This window comes from Macrobrachium rosenbergii, chromosome 2 (assembly GCF_040412425.1).
Source record: "Macrobrachium rosenbergii isolate ZJJX-2024 chromosome 2, ASM4041242v1, whole genome shotgun sequence".
Lineage (NCBI taxonomy): Eukaryota > Metazoa > Arthropoda > Malacostraca > Decapoda > Palaemonidae > Macrobrachium > Macrobrachium rosenbergii.
Genome location: NC_089742.1, coordinates 57,116,771 through 57,136,514, shown reverse-complemented (window position 1 = coordinate 57,136,514; position 19,744 = coordinate 57,116,771). Strand labels below are relative to the sequence as shown.

At 36.6% G+C, this 19,744-nt stretch overlaps 1 long non-coding RNA gene across 5 annotated transcripts in view; it reads left to right on the top strand.

Annotated features, from left to right (window-relative positions):
- The window catches only part of LOC136847427 (uncharacterized), a 475,998-nt gene that overhangs the window by 361,322 nt on the left and 94,932 nt on the right, over window positions 1–19,744 (top strand). Inside the window, exon 1 of one of the 5 annotated variants that reach the window (XR_010855743.1) lies at window positions 13,931–14,067. The exons of the other annotated variants lie outside the window; for them this stretch is intronic. This is a non-coding gene — a long non-coding RNA (uncharacterized lncRNA). Of the gene's footprint in view, window positions 1–13,930; window positions 14,068–19,744 lie in introns of those variants that run through there. 5 annotated transcript variants of the gene reach the window in all.

Here is a 19,744-nt window from a genome sequence, read left to right as displayed (position 1 = left end):
TCTCTCTCTCTCTCTCTCTCTCTCTCTCTCTCTCTCTCTCTCTCAGTTGATTTAATAATTTATCGAGGAAAGTCCTGTTTTATTTCGTGGATGTAGCGTGTGCTGTGAAATGTTGACCTTTTTTATATTATACTCTCATAACTACTGCAATTCATTTTCCCTAGGTGTAACAAAAACATCTTGATGTTATAAATACGATCAACATTCATCAAGATACTTTGAGAAGTATCCAGTGAGTCATGAAAACTTTGGATGTATGTATGGGAAATTGAAGTTTACCTCCCGTTACACCTCTTGAACTTTTTATTACTGTCAATTTCCCTTTCAACGCTGAATGATATCATAGGTCCCAGCACTTGGCCTTTGGCCTAAGCATTATATTGCATTCCATTCCAAAATTCATTTTGAATATTGTATGTAGATTCCTTATTTCAATACTACATATTTCATGACTTGTTTAGATGGTCTTTTATCCATGCTAAAATACCGGTTCACCACTTCCACTTGAAAGGTTTTGCTCTGGTGCCTTTTTTCATTGTTTATATTTGTTGTCTGTGTTTTGTTAGGGTTACGTCTAAATAAATAAGAATTCAGGTATTTTGTATCTCACTGTTTTGTGACCGATGAATTTTGTACGCCTTGCAAGATTTCAAGGCTAGTCATAAGACGCTGGTTTTATACTAGGTGTCTTTGCCCGGATGCTATCAGCCGAAAACACTGTTCCCTCTCGAAATATATTCCTTAAATCTTCTGAGATTTCCCGATATTCTCCCTGGAAATTTATTCCTTGAATCATGGGAAATTGCCCCATACCTAAGATGAGCCCAGTATACATTTGCATTTTATCTCAGAGAACAGGATAGATGGTCGTCAAGTGTGATTTAGTACATTTGTAGTGCAGAAACGGTTCAGTGAAGGAAAGATATCTGTGGATTTGTGATCTAGTCATTATTGTGGTTTGGGATTTGTTCGGTTTTATTTTGGAAAGATGAACGTTGAAATGACGTCATAAGATAAATTTTTATGTTGTATAATGTGTTTTATATTCGTATATTTGTTTGATTTTGTCTCTGGATAAGAGATACTTGAACGTCTATGGAAAGCCAAATAATTATTTTCTAGTTAAGTTAATGGTGATTTTAACAGGTTATATTTTCGCACTGATGCATTGTAAATTATATCATAAAAGAATGAAACAGAGAGAGAGAGAGAGAGAGAGAGAGAGAGAGAGAGAGAGAGAGAGAGAGAGAGAGACTGACTAACTCTAATACAGTAACATGGATCCTTTTCTTCATTCCAAAGAGGTATTGGGCTAATAGAAAAATACCTCACGCAGTGGTCGAATCTTTCAAACATATCGATTTGTATTTTATTTACTGAAGTTTGTCAGTGAATAACTTTATAATCCTCTTTGCCTTGGCTTCATATATTTACTGTTAAGAGATAAACAGAAATACATCTCCACTTGCTTTTAATAAGCATAACATAGTATGAGACTTTTTATATGTGGCATAGATAGCAAAATGAAATAGGACGTGCCCCAGACTAATTAGCAACGACGCGTAAGGACAAAGGCTTAGGGGCCCAATTCCTGAAATATTTAGGGCTTAAGGACTTGCTCATGTGGGTATGCCCTAAGAAGCTTATGTACGGGGTTTTCCTCCTATGCAGTTAACCCGATTACTCTACTTCTGAATACTTCTGAATAAATAGAGATGGCCTTCATTTCCAGTAAAGTAGTGTTTTATCCTTGTTTGTCAGTATTTGAGGTTAAAAAAGAATTTGTAATTTAGTGAAGACTGCTTAGGCGTCTAATGAATTTTAAAACAACTAGATTTTTAAATTTTACTTAATTCATTTTGAATTTTAATATACCTTTTTAGTGAGTATATATGGAAACAGTATAAATGTATTTATCGTGTGAGTATGTTCAAGTATGAGAGCGTGTGCCTTTGCGCAGTTTTTAATATTCATTCATCACCATACCGAGTGACCTGTTTGGTCCCAGTGCTAGGCTTTTAGCCTACAGTAGAACTGTCATTTCATCCAAATCCTTCGGGCCAGCCCTATGAGAGCTGATAGTCAGCTCAGTGGTCTGGTTAAACTGTGTTGATAATAATAATAATACACAATTCGTTATTTTCATAGGTGTTGTAGATATTAAAGAAAGTTTTCTATTCCTGAGAGAATGTACAAATCCTTTCATTTTGCTATAATATTTAGTGCAACTGACAGGCAGACTTACCAGTCGAAATGCTATTGTATATACTGTATATCAAATTCCAATAAAATTTAAGTTTTAAGGTATGGATATCAACGCTTGCAAATCTGTTATAGAAAAATCGAGGAAGATGAAAATATTAGAAAATGAGAACGCTAATGTTTATCCATCTTGTATGGTACCTGTCCTAATGAACTAAGTTTAAAACGTCAGTACAAAGGCCAACCCAGTGTGGCCTCTTAGCTTATGATTTATTTAAACTATTACCCTTTGATGCTAAATATTATTTGTAAAATAAATGTACGTCAGATTATTCCATTTCGTAATTGTGTTTCATATTTCGAGAGAGATAAAAGGATGGTAATGCGTATTTAGAAAACATTCGATCACTTGACCAATAACACGAACCTCTGTGGGATTTCCCTGTGTGAAAGCTCAGTCAAATCATGGTTTTAGTCTCTCCTTATGGAACATCGGCGATAGCACCAAACCACTATGATTCGCGGCAAATGTCCGTAAGATTTTGAACGCTGCATTCGACGTCCATGCTTCATTTGTGCTTACGACTGAGTTTTAAAAGTCACTGCAAGGTTTCCAATGGCTCTGCCAAGAAATGGCTAGATTGTGTACCAAAAATGCCGAGAAATCTGCTAGAAATTCTTTCAGGCGGTCAGAAAAAAGGCTTGCTTTTGGAATTAGAACTAGAGTGGTTTTTTTTTATTTACATCCAAAAATACGTTAAATTCATATCACCAGGAAGCAAGATGATGGGAGACAGACTAGATATTTTTAAAATGAACGCTTATTCGGCTAAAAAAGTTGCCTGTTTAAACATTCGTTTCTGCATCACAGAGCACTGAATTTGGCGCGTCACCTTCACTTTCCATAGTTTGTGTTGAAGTCGGAGTCGAAAATTTGCTATCTACATCTTTCTCCAGATGTTCATATTTAAGACTGGAAGTTATAGAGTTGTCAGGATTTTTTTTTTTTTTCTTTTAAGCCTGTGACGAATATGAAGCAATTCGTTACTTGTGTTTAAGTCGAGTTCGTGTCTCAGTTTATTCCTCACTAAATACATCGGTATAATTACTCTCTGTTTTCAGTAGAGAATATGGAATCCAACTGTCAAACAAAGATAATTTGAGAAGTGTATAGAAGTAGTTTGTTTGCATTCGTTAACGAAATGCCTGCCTAATAAACAAAAAGCAGTTTTCGTTTAAGAGAAAGCTCTTTCAATTTTCTTTACTGAAATATCTTCTGATATATTTATCTGTTAAGAATGATGACAAACTGTGTCTTCATTTTGCTAAGAAGAAGGAAAGCAAAGGACATAATTACTTAACAAGGATATCAAAAAAGAGAGAGAGAAAAAAGGACGAGAACCAGGCCTTGATTAGCAGAGACGCCGTAAGGGATCCAATCTCCGGAAGACTTACGACCTTCTTATGAGGAGATGCCCTAAGAAGCTTATGTAGGTGTTTTCTTCTTATCAGTTAACCCGATTATTTTCCTTTTTTATCAAGTAAAGAAGGTCTTCTTTTCCTGTAAAGTAGCGTATTTTCCCTTTTTGAGATGTTATTAAAATTCTCTGCGTGTATTTGAGACGGTATTAAAAATCCTTTTGGTCTCTCTCTGAGTTGTAGTTCTGTGAAGGTTTTCGGGTGACCAGCATCTGTGGAGGTATTTTTTTTTATTTTATAATAGATTGATGTTAGTTTAAGCTGGTGAAGAAGACTGAGAAAAATATTTTACAGGTGAAAATTTAAAAATCTTTTCATATTCTGATAATCCGTGGTGCAGCACGCTAACTCCCTGAGAGAGAGAGAGTCGTTCATTTTACTGTAATACTGTAATATATTTCCGAAGCGATATTGTAATCTAAGGCTGTAATTCATATGAGAGCTGATATTCATCTCAGGGCTCTGGTAAAACTATTTTAATAATAATAATAATAATAATAATACCACCTTTAGAGGTATTTTTTTTACTTTATAATAGATTGATGTTAGTTTAAGCTCGTGTAGAAGACAGAAAAATATTTTACAGGTGAAATTTTTAAATCTTTTCATATTCTGATAATCCTTGGTGAAACACGCTAACTCCCTGAGAGAGAGAGAGAGAGAGAGAGAGAGAGAGAGAGAGAGAGAGAGAGAGAGAGAGAGAGAGAGAGAGAGAGAGAGAGAGTCGTTCATTTTACTGATATACTGTAATATATTTCCGAAGCGATATTGTTATCTAAGGCTGTAATTCCTATGAGAGCTGATATTCATCTCAGGGTTCTGGTAAAATTATTTTAATAAATAATAATAATAATAATAATAATAATAATAATAATAATAATAATAATAATTATTATTATTATTATTATTATTATTATTATTGTTATTATTATTTATAATTAAAAAATACTCATAGTAGCATGATTCTTAAAATGGAGAAACAGATCCACAGTTATGTATATGTACATATATTTAAAGATAAAACTGTACAGATTCCCTGAAAGCTATCTGTACAGTTTTATCTTTAAATATATATATATATATATATATATATATATATATATATATATATATATATATGTGTGTGTGTGTGTGTGTGTGTGTGTGTGTGTGTGTGTGTGTGTGTACATATACATAACTGTGTATTTGTTTCTCCAATAATAATAATAATAATAATAATAATGATAATAATAATAGTAATAAGGCTGCAATTTCCACGGTTATGAAGATTGCTTGCTTAACGCTTAAATCTCACCACTTGCCCAGTTGGCTCTCACTTCTCATCATGACTTACTGCCTGCCTGCCTGTATGTAGCTCGTTGCAGGCTACAGGAAGCTTTAGCCCTCACGTGCAACACTTGCTGTTTTAGGAGCGACGCCGTAAAGCTGTAATAGAGGGGATCAAATCTCGGGAAGATTTAGGGCGTCCTTATGAGAGATGCCATAAGAGGCTTACGTAGGGTTATGTCCTTGTTGTCATTTAACCCAATTATTTTTGCTTCTTTACGAATTGACGATGTTTTTCGTCTGCTGTCAAAAGCTTACTATCCTTTTTCTGTATTTCACTATATCTATCTATCTATTTATCTATCTATCTATCTATATATCTATATATATATATGTATATAATGCGTGTGTGTGTGCGTATAAATAAATAAATAAATATATATATATATATATATATATATATATATATATATATATATATATATATATATATATATATATATATATATATATATATATATATATATATATATATATACATATATATATATATATATATATATATATATATATATATATATTTATATATATATATATATATAATATTTATATATATATATATATATATATATATATATATATATATATATATTATATATATATATTAATTATATATATACATATAAATATATATATAATTATGTGTGCGTATGGAAGGGTGTGTGCTCTTGCCAGCGCTTATTCTTATAACGAAGTCAGCCAGTTCATATTGGCTGCTACTGGGAAGGACAAATAAGGGCTGGATAGAAGTAGAAAAAAGATGTAACGAAAGGAAGAGCTTTAATATCCAGCAACAACAAGGGCGCATGCAAGATAGATGATGACAGGATAGTGTATTAAGGCGGTTTAACGTTATAGAGCAGCTACTGTTACGGAGTCATCTGTTCAGAAGTTTCATAGTTTCATCCAGATTTACGTAGCTGGAATATGAATGTTGCAATTTATAAGTGAGAGTATATACATACAGACATATATAAATAAAGGCAAATGCCACGAAGGAAATGGAAACAACGACGTGGTGCCAGGCCTTTCGACACAACGGTCCTTTACTAGCAGGCTGAATATATTCATCACGTTCCATATTTTCGTGATTCAGTTATACATACATACATATATATATATATATATATATATATATATATATATATATATATATATATATGTATATATATATATATATATATATATATATGTGTGTGTGTGTGTGTGTGTGCGTGTGACGATCAAGAAAGAACCCCAGCAGCAAGACCTGATTTCGAACCCACACTGGGGGGTAGAGGCAGGTCTTTGGGTTTTGATACCTGAAAATTTTATTTGTTCCTTTATCCACCTAAGCCGTGAAATAGATAGTTAATGGTAATAGTCGAATGTTGTGGGTTGTGCCAGTAAACATGAGGACAGTGGGTTAGCGTTCTCATCGCAAAAGACTTGCTTAGAACCGAAAAACTAACATCCTTTAGTGACAGTCCTTGTAATGGAGAAAGGAGTTTGAATTTATTTCTCTCTCTCTCTCTCTCTCTCTCTCTCTCTCTCTCTCTCTCTCTCTCTCTCTCACACACACATATATTATATATATATATATATATATATATATATATATATATATATATATATATATATATATATGTGTGTGTGTGTGTGTGTGTATGTAAAATGTATGTGTTTATGTATATACACATATATATATATATATATACATATACATACATACACATACATACACATAAATAGTCAGCACACTTTACGTCTTCTCTCTCTTAGGGATGGACGACTAGATAACCATACAGACGTAAGTCGCCTTCCTTAGCAGTGATGGAGCGAGCACTTACTGTCGTATTTCTCTTTGACGCAAATGCCAAAGATTCCTTTTGATACCATCTCGCTCTCTTATCTCTGTATCGGCCATCGCCTTATCAGATTTTCCTGTGTAATTCTTCAGTGTCTCTAAGTCGTCTTTCTCCTTTTTTTATTCGTTTCCCTTTTATTCCTCTTTTATTCTTTTGTTTTGTTTTTATTATGTCGCTTTCTGTCCGTTCTCTTTAACTTTATTTTTTTTATATTACTGTAAATGTCACTTTCCTCTTTTTTATTGTAAATGTCACTGTCCATTTCTCTGTAACGTTTCAGAGTACTGCATATACGTCATTTTCGTGTATTCATTTCATGGTTATTTATTCCTGCGATATATAAAGTATTTCCGTTTTCCCACTTCGGGCATGTGTCCCATACTTAGCTTCTAAGCTCCCGGCATCCGAATGATGCTTCTTTCGTGATGTGAATTATTTATTGCGTTGCAGGGGGCCATGACTATAGTGAAAATGAATGGCCACATATTTACTTTTATTGCCACCTCGTGATCTTAGTCTTCATTGTTATGTTTTTTTTTATCATTATTTTGAGTTGTATTTTCGTTACAGTTGTGACTTCGAAGTTACTGTAATCGAATATCAACCGATTTTTGCTTGATTTTAACTTTTCCAAACTCTGATCTCAGCTCTTGATTTCATATTTCATGTAAAGTGCGGTACACTAAAGTGTAAGTGCACCAGATTCTGCGTCATTTATACCGTCGACCTCATTTCTTATATTTGACTTCATTCTCCTGTCTTCTGTTACTTCAGTGTCAACTGCAGACGGTCCTTCTTTTACTTCAGTGTCAACCGCAGAAGTTCCTTCTTTTACTTCAGTGTCATCTGCAGAAGTTCCTTCTTTTACTTCAGTGTCAACTGCAGACGTTCCTTCTTTTACTTCAGTGTCAACTGCAGAAGTTCTTTCTTTCACTTCAGTGTCAGCTGCAGAAGATCCTTCTTTTACTTCAGTGTCAACTGCAGAAGTTCCTTCTTTTACTTCAGTGGCAACTGCAGAAGTTCTTTCTTTTACTTCAGTGTCAACTGCAGAAGTTCTTTCTTTTATTTCAGTGTCAACTGCAGAAGTTCTTTCATTAACTTCAGTGTCAACTGCAGAAGTTCCTTCTTTTACTTCAGCGTCAACTGCAGAAGTTCTTCTTTACTTCAGAGTCAACTTCAGAAGTTCCTTCTTTTACTTCAGCGTCAACTGCAGAAGTTCTTTCTTTTACGTCAGTGTCAACTGCAGAAGTTCCTATTTTTACTTCAGTGTCAACTGCAGAAGTTCCTTCTTTAACTTCAGTGCCAACTGCAGAAGTCCCTTCTTTTACTTCAGTGTCAACTGCAGAAGTTCCTTCTTTTACTTCAGTGTCAACTGAAGAAGTTCCTTCTTTTACTTCAGTGTCAACTGTAGAAATTCCTTCTTTTACTTCAGTGTCAACTTCAGAAGTTACTTCTTTTACTTCATCGTCAACTGCAGAAGTTCCTTCTTTTACTTCAGTGTCAACTGCAGACGTTCCTTCTTTTACTTCGGTGTCAACTGCAGAAGTTCCTTCTATTACTTCAGTGTCAGTTGCAGAAGTTCCTTCTTTTACTTCAGCGTCAACTGCAGAAAAAAAAAGGTAAGTATAGCTTAGTTTTACCAGACCACTGAGCTGATTAACAGCTCTCCTAGGGCTGGCCCGATGTTCCTTCTTTTACTTCAGCGTCAACTGCAGAAGTTCCTTCTTTTACTTCAGCGTCAACTGCAGACGTTCCTTCTTTTACTTCAGTGTCAACTGCAGAAGTTCCTTCTTTTACTTTAGTGTCAACTGCAGACGTTCCTTCTATTACTTCAGTGTCAACTGCAGAAGTTCCTTCTTTTACTTCAGCGTCAACTGCAGAAGTTCCTTCTTTTACTTCAGCGTCAACTGCAGAAGTTCCTTCTTTTACTTCAGCGTCAACTGCAGAAGTTCCTTCTTTTACTTCAGCGTCAACTGCAGAAGTTCCTTCTTTTACTTCAGCGTCAACTGCAGAAGTTCCTTCTATTACTTCAGTGTCAGCTGCCGAAGTTCGAATGAGTTGAAACCAAACCATGAAACCTTTATTTTTCATATCTTTAAATGTATTGATCTCCGATTTGGGGTCTGGGTGGGAAGTTAAAGAAGAAGAAGAAGAAGAAGGACTCGAGTGAAATGTGCCTAAAGGAGGATTTGGTCCCAACGAAGTCGTTCCATAAGATCCCTAATTCCATTAAGCCTTCCTTCGTCTGTAGGCCCAGGACGGAAGTTTGGCATCGTCTCGAAAGGCGTTCTTTATGCAAAGGACTTGTTTTAGATATATCACGTTCCATCTCTCTCTCTCTCTCTCTCTCTCTCTCTCTCTCTCTCTCTCTCTCGTGAAACTGGTCTCGTCTTGTGTAGTTTGTCAATTCTGTCAATATTCTCATTAGAACTGTGCTTGTTTTTCTGTGGTGAATTGTATTTTGCTAATCTCCCATATGAAGAAATAACTCTCTCTCTCTCTCTCTCTCTCTCTCTCTCTCTCTCTCTCTCTCTCTCTCTCTCTCTCTCTCTCTCTCTCTCTCTCTCTCTCAAGCTGCGTTGTTTTAGGCTTCGAGAGAGAGAGAGAACTCTCCCATGCGGCTTATTTCCATCATGAGTTCCAGACTATTTTTAGGAGACTGTTTAAGGCTATTTGAATTTCACCTTTATATTGTTTATTAGAGCTGTTTTCTCGTATTTTATTGATAGCCATCTTGCTTTTGTATTTAATTGTTACTTAATTATATATTGTTGTAAGTATCTATTTGTCCATCTATCTATTTGTCTGTCTATATTTGTATATAGATACATACATACATACATACATACATACATACATACATACATACAACAAAATATAATTAAATTACAATTACATATAAAAGCAAGATATATATATAGATATATATATACATATATGTATATACATACATACATACGTACACATATATGTATAAATGAAATTGTAATAGCCATAGTGACCTCACTTTCCTCTTTTTTTCGATACACACTTCACTATGAGCCTTGTACTCTACTGAAGACCCTAACTCTCGTAGTAGGGCTGGCCAGGTTGTTAAGGTTAACGTCACCCCAACCTATCGTGTATGGCTTTGAGTGAACTAAGCTCATATAGAAGACGATTTAAACACTCACAGTCCGTGAGATTAGTAAGGTATCCGGAAACTTCAGGTTTGACGAGAAACTGTGATAGACCCCGTAGGGGGTTAGTTCCGTCAGTGCACTTAAGGTTCTTTGCAGCGTCCCTTCGTCCCCTAGCTGCATCCCCTTTCGATCCTTGTACTGTACCTCCTTTCATATTCTCTTTCTTCCCCTCTTGCTTCCCACCCTCTCTTTACAATTGATTCATAGTGCAACTGCGAGGTTTTCCTCCTGTTACACCTGTCAAACCTTTTACTGCCCATTTCTGTTTCAGCGCTGAGTGACCCCATAGGTCCCAGTGCTTGGCCTTTGGCCCAAATTCTATATTGCATTTAATTCAAAACTGTTATAGAATATTGGGGGTTGGGGCTTGAAGTCACCTGCGGGATATGGCTGTAGGATGCTCACTGATGTGTTTGAGAGTTTCATGGCCTTATACAAGCTTGCTGAAAGTGGTGGCTACTGATTAAGATCAACGACCTAATTGAATCGGGGCCAAAGAGGCCGTAGCCCCCAAAATGGTGTTTTGCAGTTTCCCTGGGGCAAATTCATTCCTGCTCCCTGGTTTGCGTCTCCTGAGCTTCAGGAATATATGTTTTATTTTCTGTTGTTTAATATATATTTATGTATCAACTTTTCCTATAACTTGCCATTCTCTGCAGGCTGATTTCCCTCTGGAGCCCTCGTGGGTTGATAGTCGGTTGTCTGTCCATAAAAGTTTTCAGCTGAAGGTTTAATGAAAGAAAGAAAGAACTGTTGCGTACCCCATGGGTGCCTGGATGCAGTTGCATCTAACCTAATCCGAGTTTATATCTTTAGATTGACTTGATCAGGGTCTATAGAGAGAAAGACCTTGGACTTGGTCTCTGTGTTGGCTCCACATGAGGTGTTACGACTGCCGGGAAGGCGCATCTTAGATTCCAAGGGTTAGTATGGAAGGAATGAAAGTGGGTCAAGGAGACAAGTGGGGTTCAGGAGAATTTAAAGCCCTTCACAGTTTACCTTAACGATTGACGTGCAAAGTCAATCGGTGGAAGTCGCAAGCTTTTCAACTGTCGAAAGAGAGAGAAAGGGGTGCAAGACAGTCAAAAGTTAATCTGGCCTCATACAATTGAACTGACATGAGTATGAATACTTAGAAAGGAAGCACTTACCAATTTATCCGTGAAAGTATATGAATATTTTACTAAAAGAGTGGATGAACATAATTATTTTAAATCCCTCGAAGATTTCCTTGAAAAATTTGGAATTCAAAAAATAAGTTGTTATCTTGACAATAACACACACATACATACAGGCATTCATACATACAAATGTACTGGAAAAAGCATTCAAATTGATATAGGATCATATTGTCATCATTATCAATATAACTGTTTTGCCTTTGATCAGAATCATCAGGATGACTCAAGTACCGTGTTTTAAAGGTCAGTATTTTAATCCATCAACCTCTGACGAGCCTTTCGGTCGTACTATATAGTCCAGCTTCCTCACCAAGCCCCCGTTTCCTGTTTTAGCAGATCACACGGCTTCAAGTTTGTATTATTTATATAATTTCAAACTTGCATTCATACTCATGCCGTATCGTTGGTACGTCTATCTGCATAAGTGTTTATTATACATTATATGTGTATATTTGTGCGTATATTATTACATGAAAAACGTATGTTTACAGCCCGTGGAAAGAAAAGGAAGTAGGACAGGGCGGTGATTTAGCGAAATACTTCCGGAACTTCCGCCAATCTATCATTTGTGAACTGACAGTCAGAGGAAAGTTGGAAAACGACTCGCTACCCGTACTTCACACTTCATATTTATTTTTCTTTAATTGTAGCTTATTGTTATCTTTACGCATTTGGTCTTGGAGCTTCATTGTTCTTGTGTATGAATGTCATATTCGCTGTTTTCTTGTGTATGAATGTCATATTCGTTCTCATTATTCTTGTGTATGAAAGTCATATTCGTTCTCATTATTCTTGAGTATGAATGTCATATTCGTTCTCATTATTCTTGAGTATAAATGTCATATTCGTTCTCATTATTCTTGAATATGAATGTCATATTCATTCTCATTATTCTTGAGTATAAATGTCATATTCATTCTCATTATTCTTGTGTATGAATGTCATATTCGTTCTCAAATCACTTCGAGCAAGAAGAATTCCATATATATAATCTGAGACTAACAGAAAAAAAATAAAAAAAAAAAAACAAAAAAGGCAGGCCAAGTTAATTGATGATGGTGGATAGGCCTAAAGTTGAGAGGAAAAGCATGTTGATTTTATTTTGAAGAGTTTTATGTTAAGCAGGACGTGCCAAGACTACGGAGATATGAAGCAAAGGAATTGCGCCCTTCAGTGGTTTTATTGTCCTATTAAAACTTCTTCTTTTTCCAAAATTCGAGGCTATAATGCCTATAAAAACACTTTGGGAATCTTTTTTATGCGTTTGTTGTCTCTCAAGTTTATATATATTTTTTTTTTAGATTTTAGAATACAAAGTGGAGGGAGTTTTTGAAGTTATATCCTCAGTTTTAAAGTACCCTTTATATGGCAAGAAAGCTTTAACGCATATCATATAAAAGGAAAGTTATCTGATATTTATTTGTATTCAGATTCCATTGGACTGGCGACCAGTCCTAATGCCTTTGTCTAGTCAACGCTTCCTGGAAAAACAGAGGAAAGAAAGAAAGGAATGTAATAGAACAGGAAATCTGAATGAGAAAGAGAATTCCATGTCCAAACTTAAGCACTTTGAGCTGCCTCACAAGATCACTTGCCCGAGAGGCACTTTTCAAGACATTAGTTAAACGCAGAGACGAGGGCTCCATGAAGCATACAGAAAAGTCAGTCCAAGGTAGCAAACGTTTCTGCCGTTACACAACATGTGCAGCTCTCAGATGCCTTTAGTGGTGGGTTGACACCTCGAGATTTGAAAAAGAAAAAAAGTACGTTTGTGTGACAGTGCCTGAAAACCAAACAGCCCACAAACAAAGATAATGTAATCACGACTGCGTCATATCCCTAAAACATTCCAAAATGGCATTCCAGCTTTTGAGAAAGTTTCCAGACCACTTAGGAAAATTTTACGTGAACATAAAATTTTAGTTGCAGATCCCAAAAAATTTCATCAAAAGGTGAAACCTATGTTTTGGGCAAGCTCATAAGAAAAAAGCCTTCTCATGGTGTTCTTTGAGTCAGTTGCAGTAGAAATACGGAATAAAATAAAATTACAAACAGGAAATGAGTTAAATGACAATGTCAGCTTTTATGAAGAGCAAATAATCCATAATGCCTTAAATAATAGATGTCCATCGTTCCGGAAAACTAATAAAACTCGAGATGGCCAAGAGAAGGGACGACGCACGGGATTTTGCAGACGCATGGAATGTAATAAAAAGTGGGAGAGAGGGAGAGAAATAAATTAATAAGAGATGAACCGGAGGAAACTGCCAGACACCCTGCATATATTTTCCATTAGACCAAATAATACAGGAGGAAGCTGATTAACTTCAGTTACTGAGGCTAGACACCGCTGGAACATGGCTCTGCCAGGTACATAAAATAGGATTTATTGCTCCACAAACTGGCACTTACTGCAAAGATCAAATATGTAACGAGGCCGACTCTGCGATACGCACAAGGTCAGACCAGTGTAAGATAACGATCTCTCAGTAGGTAAAACAAAGAATACGGACGGGCCATTATCTTTTTGATAAAGCCGTTGGGATGCATTTTAATTAACCCGTGTGTCCTGGTAGCGGATAAATGATGTCATTGTTATGACGCTCCTTTGTATACATAGAGCCTTGACATTCCTTGGAGTTAATGTGTTGCTGTTCTTGAATTAATTCCAGCGTTTGTCTTTTGTCTTCCCTCGGGTGTACGGATCCGTGTTAGCTTTCTTTGCCTTTCGATCGTCTTAGGGAACACGAGACGTCTCGTTATATCTTGATATGTTTTCGTGGTTTATTATTGTTATTAAAGTTGTTCCTGTTGTAGATGATAATAGTAATGCTGTGCGATTTTATTGCAGTGAGTAATGTTACCGTTAATAGCATGGTGATGATGTGAAGACTTCTGGCTGCCGTCTTATACTGTATATAGATTACCGACAATGGTCTTTCTTATATGTTGCCTTTTGATAAAAATGTTTAGTCACTTTCATAAAACGAGTTTATTTAAAAAACAGATAACATATGTTGTGCCAGGGGTTTGGTCTGTATTTACCATTTTTTTTTTTTCGTAACGATTTATGTTTTGCTTGTGTGTGTGCGCATAAACATGGTACCACGGGGTGTTTTGGTTTGTACTCGAAACACTTTGTCATTCCTGCGCTGAAACAGTCCTGTCCGTGAGTATTTGTCCTGTCATCCCTGCGTTGACAGTCCTACCCGTGAGTATTTTGTTGTCATTCCTGCTTTGAAACAGTCCTACCCTGAGTATTTTATCCTGTCATCCCTGCATTGACAGTCCTGTCCGTGAGTGGTTTGGCCTGTCATTCGTGCGGTTAAACAATCCTGTCCGTGAGTGTTTTGTCCTGTCATTCCTTCATTGAAACACTCCCATCCGTGAGTGTTTTGTCCTCTCATTCCTGCGTTGAAACAATCCTGTCAGTGAGTGTTTGGTAATGTCATTCCTGCGTTGAAACAATCCTGTCCGTGAGTGTTTGGTAATGTCATTCCTGCGTTGAAACAACCCTGTCCGTGAGTGTTTGGTAATGTCATTCCTGCATTGAAACAACCCTGTCCGTGAGTGTTTGGTAATGTCATTCCTGCATTGAAACAACCCTGTCCGTGAGTGTTTGGTAATGTCATTCCTGCATTGAAGCAACCCTGTCCGTGAGTGTTTGGTAATGTTATTCCTGCGTTGAAACAACCCTATCCGTGAGTGTTTGGTAATGTCATTCCTGCATTGAAACAACCCTGTCCGTGAGTGTTTGGTAATGTCATTCCTGCATTGAAGCAACCCTATCCGTGAGTGTTTGGTAATGTCATTCCTGCATTGAAACAACCCTATCCGTGAGTGTTTGGTAATGTTATTCAGGCGCTGAAACAACCCTATCCGTGAGTGTTTGGTAATGTCATTCCTGCGTTGAAACAACCCTGTCCTTAAGTGTTTGCTAACGTCATTCCTGCGTTGAAACAACCCTATCCGTGAGTGTTTGGTAATGTCATTCCTGCGTTGAAACAACCCTGTCCTTGAGTGTTTGGTAACTTCATTCCTGCATTGAAACAATCCTGTCCGTGAGTGTTTCGTCCTGAGAAGTTTGCCATCCCTTGCGCTGGTCTCATGATCATAACTAACGCCAATGAAGTTAGCGAGGCGCTTTTAGACTCATTCTTTCCCCTTTGTTGGTGCTGATCCTTCAGAGAGAATGCTGTTGAATATTCAACACAACGGCGATGCCGCTTCACATCCCCAAATCTCCTCTCCCAAAAGAACACCCGGATGCAAATCATCGCGCAAATGAAGTTAACATAAAAAAAACTCCATTATACAGTCCCTTTTTTTGTCATATCTAAGCCTTTTTGTTTTTCGAGATGAATCTTTCCCCATTTATGGAAATGCAATTATTCGTGAAATGTTTTACATATGTGATTGTATTTTTTATTAATTTTTTTTTTTTCGTCGTCGACCTGAGACTCAAGTGTTGGATCAGAATGGGTTTTCCAATGGCGTTTTAATTTGTTGTTTGTGCTTTTTCTGTTTATGATTTTTTCCCAGAATAGTTTTTTTAAGAGTACGTTTTTTCATTCATGTTGATTAAAAAAAACATGTTCACTTATGTCTTTTCAGTCTTGATTTTGTTGCGGTGAGATTTTTCTTTTCCGTCATGGCTTTTTTTCAAAATGATTTTGTTTGCATTTGAATTGCGCGACAGATGTTGATTATAACGACTTTTTTATAGGCAGGAAATAAACAATGGTCTCGTAAATTACTTGTTAATTGCTTCAGGTAGCAAATAAACTGTGTTCCTCTAAAATAATCTTTAATTGTTTTAGACAGATGATAAACTTCCTTCCTTTACGCTGAAGTTTCGTCATTGTGAACATAAAAGAAAAGCTTCATTCTTTGCAATAAATTCTTGATCATATTAATCAGGATATACCCTTCGTTTCCCTACATTCATTTTCCATTTATTTTGTACAGGAAATAGATTTCGCTCCCCTGAATTTTATTTTTCCAGTTTTAGACAAGAATAGATTTGGTTCTGATTACATGCGCATTTCATCGTGGTAGACAGGAGTAAAATTCGTTCTCTTATATTTTTTTTTTTTCCAGTTAGGAGGGAAATACACCTTGTTTCCGTTATATTTAATTGTCATTGTTTTACACAAGAAATTAACTTTTTTCACCTACTTCTGTTTTTCATCGATTTAGACAAGAAATACATTTTTTTCATCCTGCGTTCTTATTTCATAACTTTAGAAAGAAAACCTTACAATTCATTTTAAGCAGAAATAAACTTTGTTACAGTAAGCTTATTTTACAATGTTTAAGACGGTAAAAAAAAATGTTCTGCTACATTCACGTTTTCATTTCCATCCTTTGAAACAAGAAATCAACATCGTTCTCCTTCATTTAGTTATACATTATTTTCGACAGGGAAATATATAATAACCTCCCCATATACTCATCCCAACAGAAACATATGAGATTGAATTAAATGCAGCGGGTTCTTTATTCTTATCTTCCCCTTGTGTTGGCACGAAATTACTCCTGAGACCTCTTCCATATGCAAGCTGTCTTTTGCCGGTGTCATTAGAGTTTATGAACTCGTGGCGGTCCCAAAGCCAGTTTAAAAGAGGAACAAAGGTCGACGGGTTATGGCCCTTGCCTCGTAAAGTGCCCAGCCGTTGCTGAAACTTGCGACAGACCTTCGCAGTCCGGTCCAAGCGGCTGTGAGCTGCAATGAATCCGAAAACTGCGGGGCTACGAAAACTCTTCTCTTGCCTCATAAGTATCATTGTCATTTGACAGTTGTGCACTTTTTTTTTTGTTTACATTTTTGCACATCAAACCATTTAAGAGAGAGAGAGAGAGAGAGAGAGAGAGAGAGAGAGAGAGGGAGAGACGCCACTTTATTGATAATTCTCTTTTGAAAACCTTCATTGTTGTGGCTTTTTCATTAACTCATTTTCTTCCCTCCTTTTTGATAACCAATGTAATTTGAATTTGAAGGACATGAATACAAATGAAAATGTGTGAATATTGACTTTCAGACATTAAATGTCCTCTTCCATTATGTAATTTTGAAATGTTTGTCTTTAACATAGAATCGTCGTCAATTTACGCTCTGTTAGTCGCTTAATGAATAGAGTTACTAGTTGCGCATTGGGGTAAAGTCTCGAGTTCATATTTAGCAACTTCCATGGCTCACTGATCACTCGATTGTTACGTCCAAACTGGGAGAAAAAAAAAAGGTAGGCCTACGAAAAACACGTTTGCTCACAGGTTTTTTTTTTTTTCGTGCTTTGAATAGGAGCTTGCGACACCTGGAATGTGATGATAAGACGCTGAAGATTTTGTTGTTACTTTTAGGAACTGATATATAAATCTCGGTCAGTTCCACTGCCATCAAGAGAAGCTAAGTATATCTTTCCTGAGTCTGATAATGCTGATGCATTCTCGCACCGATTTGGTCGAATGCCTTAATAACACTTTCTCCGCTCCGTCGGGTTTGACTTCGAAACCACATTATGTAACGCACTCATCACGTCTCCGGAATGTCGGTCTACCAACCTGTGCTCCAACATCCTCTCCACGCCACCCTCCCCCCTTCCCCCCCTCCCTCGCCTTCTACCCTCTCCTCCCGTAAATCCTCCCATCCCTACCTGTCCGGCACCCCCCTCCCCTCAGCTTCCCTCCAGTTTCGAGTTAGTTCCTGCTCTCTCTTTTACACATCCACTTGCTCAACCCATTCAAGACGCAGAACTGACGAAAATTCGAGTTCAGCATTTAAACACACGCAAGTTCATGCCTTCAGACATCCGCATCGATGGAGAATTGTATGAAAGAACGACAGATTGCTGAACAATGTAGTTATTGGAAGCCCATTCTTCACTCACCCCCATCCCCCCACCTGCCTCCTAATACAGTCACAATACCTCCCCCTCCCACCCGCCACACAAGAAAATTCTGAAGCAGAGACGGGCTTGAACGGGTGGTTGGGTTGAGGGGGCGGGGGGCGTAGGTTAGAGAGTGGTGGCAGGGAAGCAGAAGTGAAAGTCGCGGTCGTCGTGACCCCAGGTGGGTCACCTGCTCCCTACCCACTCCACCCCACACCACGACTCTCCTAAAGTCATGTTCCCCTCCCCCCCTCCTCATCCTCCTCTTACTCCCCCTACCTCAACTCTTCTCTTGCACGTTTACATTTATGGCCGCACGCTTCATCCACAAGTAGTAAAAGTTGGAGATAGTAATTGCTGTTAGTGGATGGTAAATACGGGTTATGCAAGCACTGAATGACGGCTAATTGGAACGTGAAACTCAGAAGATGGAAGAGAATGAAGAATGAATGTGTATGCAGTTGAAATTCAAAGTGGAGTAGTCGCATGCTGCGTCCTAATGGAACAGGAAAACGGAAGGTGTTTCATAATTTATGTGGGGGACAGATCGTCTTGTTTTAGATCCATTTAGCTGGGGTAAGCACAGTAAATTGAAGTGTAATTTGAATTTAGCCATCTGTACAACCTTATCAGTGAGATTCAAGTCTTGAGAAATGTATGAACAAGGAAAACCATCGATGTGAATGCGTTATTTGTGGAAAAAAATTTATATATATACATACATGTATTTATATAACATGTATATATACATTTATATATACATATATATATATATATATATATATATATATATATATATATATATATATATATATATATATATAGTAATTGGAAGGCTTTTTCAAGCGCATGATACGAAATATATAGTGTGATAGACAAGACGCAAAACTTGTAATTTTTTTTTTTTTTTTTTTTTTTGAGAGAGATAAATTCTTAATAATTTTTGTAGTGCAAGATACAGTGACAGATAACAGCCGCGCAGTCTTCATTAAAGAAAATTTAAAAAATTATATGCAATTGGCGATTTATAGGAACTAGAGAGAAACTCGTAGAATTGGTAAATATATATATCAGAAGCCCAAAATTATAGCATTAAATATGTATACACATGTAAGGTGGACAGGCAGCAGTTAAATAGATTACCTGGAACCATCATTTAATAATTTATAGTATATATATATATATATATATATATATATATATATATATATATATATATATATATATATATATATTACACACATGTATGTAAATATGTGTTTACTGTATGTATGCATTGTGCATGGACAACATTTTGTCCATTAAGAATAAAAGGGAGAGAACATAATAATTATCTGTATGTGAAACATTCAGTGACCTAATTGAAGATGAAAGAAATATGTCTGCGTCTTACAAGAAGGACCTTATGTAAATGGTTGTGACATATATGACGTTGTATAATAAAGTCAGTGAGTGGAGACTTAAGACAAAGAAAGTTAATTAGCATACATAGGTGGTAGAATATCCTCTGATCTTTCGAAAGGATGAGAGAGAGAGAGAGAGAGAGAGAGAGAGAGAGAGAGAGAGAGAAAACCTCGTAACCTTTTAGAAGTGAGAGTAAGATTGACCTGATGATCTCACAAATGAGAGAGAGAGAGAGT